Source organism: Nicotiana sylvestris, chromosome 4, assembly GCF_000393655.2.
Source record: "Nicotiana sylvestris chromosome 4, ASM39365v2, whole genome shotgun sequence".
In the NCBI taxonomy this organism is placed as follows: domain Eukaryota; kingdom Viridiplantae; phylum Streptophyta; class Magnoliopsida; order Solanales; family Solanaceae; genus Nicotiana; species Nicotiana sylvestris.
This window is the reverse complement of record NC_091060.1, coordinates 162,764,867-162,775,704: the sequence shown is the minus strand read 5'-3', so window position 1 is coordinate 162,775,704 and position 10,838 is coordinate 162,764,867. Positions and strand designations below refer to the sequence as shown.

At 31.6% G+C, this 10,838-nt stretch overlaps 1 long non-coding RNA gene across 1 annotated transcript; it reads right to left on the bottom strand.

The window, feature by feature from the left end:
* Positions 1–4,342: 4,342 nt before the first annotated feature.
* Positions 4,343–5,689, bottom strand: LOC104244806 (uncharacterized). Its single transcript, XR_715584.2, has 2 exons — positions 5,238–5,689; positions 4,343–4,516 (listed from the first exon to the last, which is right to left on the bottom strand). It is a non-coding gene; the product is annotated as an uncharacterized lncRNA (long non-coding RNA).
* Between the last annotated feature and the right edge of the window lie 5,149 nt (positions 5,690–10,838).

The following is a 10,838-nucleotide window of genomic DNA, read 5'->3' as shown; positions in this document are numbered from 1 at the left end:
TTGAAATTCGAGAAACCTTTCACATAATTTAATGATTCAACACTAATATTCTTCAACGAAAAAAATATTATACCCCTGCAATGTTGGCTTGCCTGCAACTAAATGAAAAGGTTTCAACTTATACCCTTCAATTCCTAAAAGGTGCTAAATTAAAATTAATGGTAGCAATTGTATAGCCAATATTTTGTTATTTTTCTTATGTCCATTTATACAATTGACTCTTCAAACAAACATTCTTCAAAAAGAAAAAAAAAATAACTTTTTTTAATATGAACACATGTTTGTGATGTTTCTTTCTACAGCATATAGGTTTACTTCATGTAAGTACACTTTTATTTGATTTTTAAACTCTTTTGATATTTGAATAAACATAGACATGTACCCTATATATTATATTTATTTTAAAGGAAATCTGCTTTATTCAAATCTAGCTATAGTGTTTTCAAGAACTATAATTATAGGGTTTTAGATGTAAAAGAGTTTAGAATTATATGGAGTAATTTTTTTTCTTTTTTGCTAGAGGCAAAGTAGTATTTAAATAATAATAAAAAATTAACAAAAGTTCTTAACATGATTGCATATGATCATTAACTGAATTAAGCATGATAACATGATAACAAAAGATAAATTTCTTTATATATATATTTGTATGTGACTAACATAATCAAATATAGAATAAAGTTACCATATATTTATTAGTATTTATTAGCTTGCCACTTGGCTTAACCACAATATTAATCATATTTGGTAACTTTATTCCTTTAATATATACATATAGAATATAAATTCAAATTTTAAAACTTTATCTATAAAATTCAAAATCATCTTTTAATTTAAATTCATTATATATATATATATATATATATATATATATATATATATATTGGTATTTATATTTGTATTTGACTAACATAATCAAATATAGAATAAAGTTACCATATATTATTAGTATTTATTAGCTTACCACTTGGCTTAACCACAATGCTAATTATATTTGATAACTTTATTATTATTATTATTATTATTATATATATAGATATAAAGTTAGGATTAGCATAGACAATGTGGCATGCCTTTAAAGCCAGCAAATCTATTTTTCTTTTATCTCCTTTTTTGACATTTTACTCTCATTTTCCCCTACATTTACGTTATTCTTTTAAGAAGTCTGGCTGTCATTAGTTAATAGTTCTGGCAACCTTTTGTATTCCAAGCTAAGTAAATGGAATATTTTAATTTGTAATACTACTTTACTCCTTCAGTTACGAACCTTCCGATTTCCAAGCATTAATTCACTTGGACGTTTTCTATAGCCAAGAGCAAATTTAATAGAAAACAGCAGCATGATGGGTGCGTTCTCGAAAAGAGGCTGCCGGAAAACCTGCCCGGCTTTTGGAGGTGTTGAGATGCAATGAAGGTAAATTAAAAATACTAGATGAATTACGTTCTTAAATTTATTTATTTTTAAGTTTCAAAGCTCAATAACGACATACTCAGCAACTAAGGTATCTATAAATTATGATAACGACATTATATATGTGGTTATTGTCCTTATTGGTGTTGTTTTTAGAAGTATTGGAATGTACTCTTTCTCTGCTACCAACCATGCTTATTTACATGCTGGCTTTTGAATCATCCACAGAAAAGTAGTAATTGGCATATCCATTCTCTGTCCACAATGGCAAGCTCCTGGTTCACACCTAGATCTAGTCATATTCAAATGGTTCCTCCGAAATTAGCAATTCGTATTCTCTAATGTGTTTTTGTTTCATAATTGTCTCTGACTGAGTTTACAGGTCTGCTACTCTTTCCCCAGGTCATCAACGATTCCCTCTTTTAATAGCTATCTTGTAGTGTCTTTATCGTTTATCACTTTCTCCCTTTATTGGATAACTGAGCCTATTTATTAAACCATTGGACATGTAAGACATAATTTTTCTAAATGAAATGGAAAATGTCAAAAGAAAGGACATTTGTACTTTCGGATTATCCAGTTGTAAACTGCTTGACAAAGTTGTGGAGAGTGCTTGAGTTGATTAAAGAATTCCTCGAGCAAAAACAGCTTACAAATATATTATTAAAAGAGGAAGAAACAACATTTTCTTTTGGTAGTGCTTGGTGTACACTGCATGCAGGTAATGTTGTGTGAAGTGATGAGAGATTTTCCTTATATATATGTGTGTATGCACATAAACACAAATTGAGTTCAACGAAAGCCAATATATTTCACTTTTATTAATTAATTAAATCTGTAACTAAGTTTTCAAAGATGAGTTATAGACGATTTTTTAATGCTTTTAATGTTCCTTTTGTTATTTCGTGCAATAAATATAACCTAAATCTTATACATATTTTCACTAAAAATATTAGAAACATGAATTAAAGGGAAATAGTAAACTTGAGATAGACTCTGAAAATGTTCAAAAACTATAAACCACAATTTCTCTTTTCCAATTGAGAACACGAGAGAACACATCACTATGGAGTAAAAAAGTATGGGATGTTCGATTTCAATTTATTTTTCATATGTATTTTTTCCTTGTATCTTCTCTTTTAAAATAATTCATATGTATATCTTATCTTATATATTTGTCATTTTTACTTTTTTGTATTTAGCGTACTTAGAAGAAGTTATAATCATCGCACTAGTGAGTTTATAAACACTATCTTGATTCTTGAGCTTCATTTACACCAGGTGGCCCCGTTTCTGGTGTTGTATTTAGAAGTTGACCACCTTTTCACAATTAGTCCAGCAGTTTGAAATTCAGAAGTGGCCGCCTGGTCTGAAGTTTAAAGTTCAAAACTGATATTTAAAAACACAAGTGTCTTCTTTAAAAAATGGATATTTAAAATTCCCCTATAATGTTTTATTGGAGGGAAATGTAAGTTATTTTACTAGGTGTATGTGGCCCAATAGGTTAATGCCCATAATTAATATTAGATTAATTATCAAATCTCATCCGTTCGATTGGTTACTTAATGGACGTACCAGATTAAATGAGAACCTCTATAAATTGGTCATCTCCCCACTCATTAGGGTTACCGTATTTTTATTCTCTCTTCCATCACTAAAATCGGTGGTAACGTAAAGTTAGGGCAAGGGGCGAGAAACCAATTACCGATTAACGCTTCCGCTTCAAGATAATGGATTCCGCATCATGTATGTTTTCTGTAACGATTTTGCTTAAGATTATCATGTTCAAGATTCTGGTGTGAATTAAAGTTTATACTTACATATGGTATCATGAACATGGATATTTGAACTGATAATCTTCGATTGAAGAGATTAATTTGAAAACATATGGAAAAAAAAATCTGACCGAATGAATGTAGTAAAAGTATTTTCCTTCTCTGTATGTTTTAAGAGTTAATGAGGTCTCAGACCGTGACCTTGTAATCAAAAAAAATTGAGGGAATCTTTAGTTTAATGAGTTCTGCCTCTCATCCTCTAATACCAAGATGAACCATTAATTTATGTACATATTGAATGGTTAAATACAAAGAGTAATATAGCTTTGTGGGTTGATAATTATGAATATGTGCTTCTGTCTGCAATTTATGAATACAATTCTATTTTCCTGTGTTCAACCACAATGATTATATGTGTCAGAATAGTATATCATGATATAAATATTTATTGGAATAAATAGCAGTAATATTAAATAATGAAGAATCTACATATTAGTTTGATGATTGAAAAAGCGGCACCGCACGATAATGAATTTGCAGTGCCGTATAGAGATTATCTTGTTACTAAGTTATCCCATTATATCCCTATTTTATAATTTTGGTCATGAAATTATGTTTGTTTCTTTAGGCTACTATTTTAAAATTAGGGCCATTGATTATTTATGTATGTGTTTAAAATTATATAGTTTGTTAGTCACCAAAGTGATAAAACTAGATTGTTTAAAGTATTCACATGCATAAAATCTTCAGATATTTATTTTATGTGTGCATTTATATTTATATAGTTTGTTAGTCATCAAAGTGGCCAAACTAATATGTTCATGAAAAATATGCATACATAAAATTATAATTTATCCATGAAATTAATGAAATACCAATAATTAAAAATTAGTGAATAAATTAATTTTCACGATTGCTAGAACTTAAGAATTTACTCAAAGGTGAATCAATTATTCTATGAACAGTGAATATGATGAGGTAAAATTAATATTCTTTAGTCAAATCTATATTGTTTGTCCAAAGATGGCATATATATTTGGTTAAAAATATTTAATTACCTATTAAAGACTAAATGGCACTTAAATTATGATAGTGTGTCGTAGTATTTACCCAAAAGAGAATTGTGATATGCTTTAACTGTTTTATTGAATCCATATTGATTTGTGAGCATGTATTATCTATTTTGCAGCTATTCCTTTTCATTCGCTTGCTTCGTCTGTTACTGTATTCAACGGATTGAACTTCTCTGAATGGCGTGAACAAGTCCAGTTCCACTTAGGTGTGATGGATCTTGACTTGGCTCTGCTAAATGAGAAGCCCGCTGCCATTACTGATTCGAGCAGTGCGGATGAGAAATACTTACAAACAATCTATTTGCACTTTAAATTAAAAGAACATAAGGTGACAGCAGAAACTTACAGAAATATTTTCTTACTTTTGCAAATATATCTATTACAACTCTTTATGAGGCAGACTAAATTTGTAGTTTAAATGCATGAGCAGTCAACCCGTTCGAGCATATCACTTTAACAGAATAGAACTCGATCTTTTGGCATGAGTTAATATTCAAAACCCAACCCAAAATTACATACTTGAGTTTGTAATATCCAAGATATGAAAAGGACCTAAGTCATGAACTCAAATACTAATATCGCTAATTTCTGGACTTACATGAACAAATAACAATTGACACACATTAATTTTTCCTATAGACGATAAAAAGAAGTGAACTAGTGGTAAAGTTAGGCAAGTCAACATGTTAAACACTTTCCAGCAGAGCTTCAATCTATCACATACCCAGTAAATACGTATTTCATACAAAAAATAAGAGAAAGAGCCTAGCACATGATTTCTTACTAAACTAATATAAAGAGAATGATGATTTGAACCCGAACAGTAGCGGGAAAAAACAAAGGTATGCTGAGAATTATTTTATGACATCTAAAATAAGAAATGGAAGAAAATTAATAACTATTTTACAACATGTATAAAAACATGAATACGTTCTAAATTTCAGAATCAAAATAAACCAAAATAAGAAAATTACTGACCTTGTGGGGGGCAGTGAAGGAAGGACTTTGAGGTTTCAGATCTACTCTTTTGGATTTCGAATTGAAGCTTGAAAGAGAGATAGAGTACAACAAAATTAGAAGTATAAATATGATTTTTTCGACCTTTTCTGAATGTCCCTTGGCTGAGACTTTAGGATGTATTTATAGGCGAAAAACTAGGATTTTGGAAGCGAGAATTGAAAGACCCGTTTGAAATTTAAAATGTCCGTTCAAGATCCGCCAAAAATGTGACAGAAAGAAGATCAACAAAATCATCCTCTTGCAGCGATTTGGTCAATTTCGATGGCAAAATTTTCGGTTTTTCATTGAATATGCAAGAGAGAGAATGAAGACTTTTGCTGAAAATGGTGAAATAAATTTTGACTTGGAGATGGAGGAGTTTTGAATTTTGCTCAAAGAAGGAAGGAAGAGGATGGGCGACTGTTTGAGCAGAAAAAAGGATGGGTGTAGAATTTTAGGGATTAGGCTAATTGGGCTTGGTTTTGGTCTGAGTGTTGGGCTTGGAATGGTCTTCCCCTTCTTCAAATTAACTAATTGGGCTCCCATATCTAATAATTTGGACTCTATAAAAATACTTTGAGCATGCATTGTCACACCTCCTTTTTCCTACCCCGTAAGGGTATAAGGGAGTTTTTCCAATTAAAGGACAATCAAAACGGGATTTGTTTATTTAATTCAGAGTCGCCACTTGGGAGATTTATGGTGTCCCAAGTCACCGGTCGAATCCCGAATCGAGGAAAAGATTGACTCTGTTTAACAGTCCACGAACCAGAAATCCGGATAAGGAATTCTGTTAACCTGGGAGAAGGTGTTAGGCATTCCCGAGTTCCGTAGTTCTAGCACGGTCGCTCAACTGTTATATTCGGCTTATTTATCTGATTTTTAACAATTAAGAACTTATATGCAAATTTTAACTTTGAACCGCTTTTATCAATTTTATTATTATTGTTATTATTTTATGGAGAATTGCAACGTTGTGAAAACGTATCTCGAACCACGTCACAGTCAATGTACTCGTGGTTATCGACACATTTCGACTCTGTTGAGATTTGGATTTGGGTTGCATAAATGCACACCCTAGTTTTAGGAAGGTAAGATTAATTAAGGCGCGTCCTAAAGAGACTATCGTATCGTTATTTTGGGAAGAGGCCGTAAAAATTCACTAGACGGCCAACTCCAAAGTCTATCCGGTTATTGAGTTCTTTTATTGAGGGCCCCGCAATTTGTGATTTATTGTGGCGAGGCACGCCTCCGTTATTTTAAGGATATCCTAAAGTGACTACATTTCTATTTAAATTAGTCTCTAAAATAAAAATAAAAAATCCTAATTAATTAGGAGCTTAAAAAAATAAGAAAGCGTAACATACTAATTGTTAGATTAAGACAAATATTAATGGAAAGGAATTTTACTAAAAAAGGAGAAAAAAATCGAAATTGTAAATAAAATACGAAATTCGCCAACTAATATTCAAAAGAATCAACTATAGCTAGATTAAAGCTCACATTGTTATAAAAAAAACTATTGGAATTAATTATTCACAACCATTTGAAACTAGATTTAACCATAATTACTAAAGCTTATTAGAAAGTTTATTAAACTTAAACATTGACTCATCTTGCTCAAACTCGCACCTAATGGATTAATGCTCTTAGTCTTGCTACGTTGAATCACACATTAAAAGCATCAAGCCTGCTGATTCTACGAAATTATTGGCCTATTATATTTGCCTAGTATTTGCGGATCTTCGTTACTAGCAAGATTCAAAGATAAAAAAACTAACCTCAAATTGCTTCTATTCCAATATTTTCAAATTCAAATCTAGATTTTACTAACCTTCCCCCCCCCCCCAAATTAAATCGATTTCCTATATTGATTATTTACCAATTTGATTTGAATGCGATTTCAAACTAAAAAATTTAACAAAGCTGAAAGTAATACTTATGGTGTTCATACCGACACTCAACCAATAGCTCCGCAATATAACGCTTCACATTATACATACTTCTACCATTCATATAACATGAAACACATAATGAATATCTAACTAAAAATACGAATATTCTATAATTAGAAGTATAAATCTTCTGGCCATTTCATTTTGGCTTCAATGCATATGTCAAAATGATTCAGAGTAGTGTACCTGGAATTTGAATACAAGGAAAGGAAGAATAGGATCAGCAGCAGTAGGAACAACGCGGCAACAACAAACAACCAGTAGCAGTAATGCAATAGCCCAGAAACAGAGTTTGAAAACCAGTGGAGTGGTGACCCAAAAACAAACCAGACTTGGGAAAAACCAAGTGAAGACCTAGAAATCCCAATAACTCTCACAGACAGGACAGAAAGAACCCAAAAAAAATAGAAGATGCAATGGGATAATTCTGATTTTTTTTTTAAGACTCGAAGTAGAACATTCTTAAACTATTGACTCTCTATGATTTCTGAAAATCAGTTCTTTTCTCTCAATCCTCAACTCTCAAGACTAAAAGTTTATTTTTGTCTCCTCTTTAGTTCTGAAATTTCTATATCCAAAATCCGTCCCCCTTTAAGTGTCAAATGAGTCCTCTTTTATATCCAAAGCAAGACTCCTCCTTTTCTTTTTTTTATTTCCTTTTTATTTTTTTAAACTATTATTACTACCCCTTTTTACCTCTTTTACTTTTCAGCCCAATATTCTTCTACTATGTGTACCTTTTAACTTTTATTATTACCTATACTATTTCTGATTTTTAATTAAGTAAAAGCAGTCAACACGAACCCCACGGTTCCCCCCTTTTTCAGTGGTCAAAGAAGACCTCGTTATTAACCCCCCCCCTCCTTTTTACTTTACATCATTATGTCTTGTTCCCCACTACCACTTAAATAAATATATTAGATTCCCACTACCACATGTCTTGTTCCCCACTATAATATTTTACTATTATTAGAGCTTAGTGGACGGAGCACTTAAATTAAATAAATTTGCAATTGGTTAATTCTCGTATTACCCCTACTGCCCTGATTCAAAAAATCTGTTCAAACTTCAAAATTATCTAAGAACTAAAATCAGACTACCAGCTATAACCAATTCACCTAATCAATTAACCAAAATATAGCAGCTATAAACCAATTCTTAATCAAATTCAATCAACAAATTCAAACTAAATGATGAACAACAAAGAAACAACTGGAATTATTTTGATTGTACAATATTTTTAAACAACAAACCTACTTTCAGATTCAACAATAATAACAAACAAGTATATTCAAATCACTGAGTTCAAATTCAAATTAAACTTAAACGGAATAAATAAACAGATTCAAATCACTAAACTCAATAATCAATTGAACCTTAAACTAAATCTAACAATATTACAACCAAGATGAAGGATTCAAGTTATCAAACTAACACACTTCTATATTAAAACTAAATTCTTTTAAATGAATAAAAACAAACTGAAGAAATAATCAAGAAACGATAAACCACGAACAAAAAAGAAACAAACATACACTGATTTCGGATCCGAGAATATCAAGCAAAATACGGACAGAAATGAAAATTCAACCAACTAACCGGAAATGAACAACGACGAACTCGAACGGCAATGGAAAAACTTGAACCAAGACTGTCAAACCTAACGGATCTCGACTCAACAGGAACGTTAAACTTGAAAGTCAGTCGAGAAACTCAAACGAACTCTCCTCGAGCTTTAAACGAACTCCTCCATTGATGAAACAAACTTCCGTCGCCATTTTCCGGTGGTGATGGAATTCAGTCGACGGAGAAAAAGAAAGGGACAGTAGCAACGCTGCTTGTCAATGAACTGGTGGAGCTGGCCGGAGCTCGACGAAGACGAAGGAAGGTGAAGCAGCCATGGAAGCTCGACGAGGGTGTCACACCTCCTTTTTACCGCGCCCGCGGGGCGCGTGGGGAGTTTTCTCCAATTAAAGGACAGTCGAAACGGGATTTAATTATTTCAGAGTCGCCACCTGGGAATTTTAAGGCGTCCCAAGTCACCAATTTTTAATCCCTGAATTGAGGAGAATATGACTCTGTTTATTATTCTGCGAACCAGAAATCCTGAGTAAGGAATTCTGTTAATCTGGAAGAAGGTGTTAGGTATTTCCGAATTCCGTGGTTCTAGCACGGTCGCTCAACTGCTTTCATTTTTGGCTTAATTATCTTGATTTTTACTAAATACGTTTTTATTGCATGATTTTTACTACCGCTTTTTACTTATTGTTTACAATTATATGGACGAATTACGCGTACGTATATTCGTATTATATATTTTTTATAAGTACCAGGGATTGTGCCACGCGTACGTGTACACAATAAATTTGTCCATGTTATATAAAAAATATATATTCGAAAATTAAAAAAATCCGGAACATCATCATCCTTTTATTTGGACAATGAACTACACATCTTGGGTTATATGAAATTATTTTGACATCCGCGGAGAAATCCTTTAAAATATTCGCTCGAAATTGCGCGTACGCATAATCCGAATTTGCTTTTAAATATAATCAGGGTACGCGAACGTATCCCTAATTGCGCAAAATATTGTAATGGTATTATGGAATTTCCACAAATTGTTTATTATATCACGAGAAATCTCCATTTAAGATACCCTTTAATTTTTGAAAAAAGAATCCACAATTTATTAAATGCTGCCCGTCGATTAGAATTTCCGCGTATAATTTATGTTCATCCAAGGCTATTCAAATTCAAAATAAAGAATAAGAATATGATTAATACTATTCTTCACAAATACAACATATATACATATACCAAAGAATGAGGGACATATGAAACTCACAAAATGATTTATGAAGGGAAGAAGTATTTTTGAACAATTTTTATTTATTTCTTATTTAGTGCAAATTCTATTTCTACTTACCATTGATATAAGTATTGCAATTTATGCTTGTACACCTCATTTTATTCTCATATACTTGCTTTTGATCTAATTGGCCTAATTGTTTGGTTAATTTATTTATGAGGGTGAATAGGCATCAAGTTGATAAGAAAAGAATTATTATACAAATTGATTGACAACATTGCCTTACATGCAACGTATTTGTATGTCTTGAAACATTCATAGCATTTTAACATCATAATGAGCCATAACAACTCAACTCACCATCCACTAATGGTTCTATAGATACCTGTTATCATACCACATAAGAACGTACAACTTATATCATTCCATCCATAACTAAATCAAGTATCAGAATAAACTAGCAATATGGTTTTGACATTTTCACTCTATTCTAACAACGCCACAAGGCCTAGTTAATGGCCAATCTTTATGTCATGTTTCCTACCTTGACAGTTCAAATATGACTAAACTAATGAGATGAAGGGCTAACATTATTACAAAGCTTTATACGAACTTTCAAAGTAAGACAATTAGCTCATAGCTATCAAATTGAATTCACTACTAATTAACTAACATGAAACAAAAATGAAATTTAAACTGATGAACTTGGACAAATGGAAAACAGAATTTCCATTCAAGCTTCATTGATTAGTCATGTTGAATCTCTTTCCAACTTAAAATTTAAAAGACATGTACCTGAAAATGGAGGTAGAA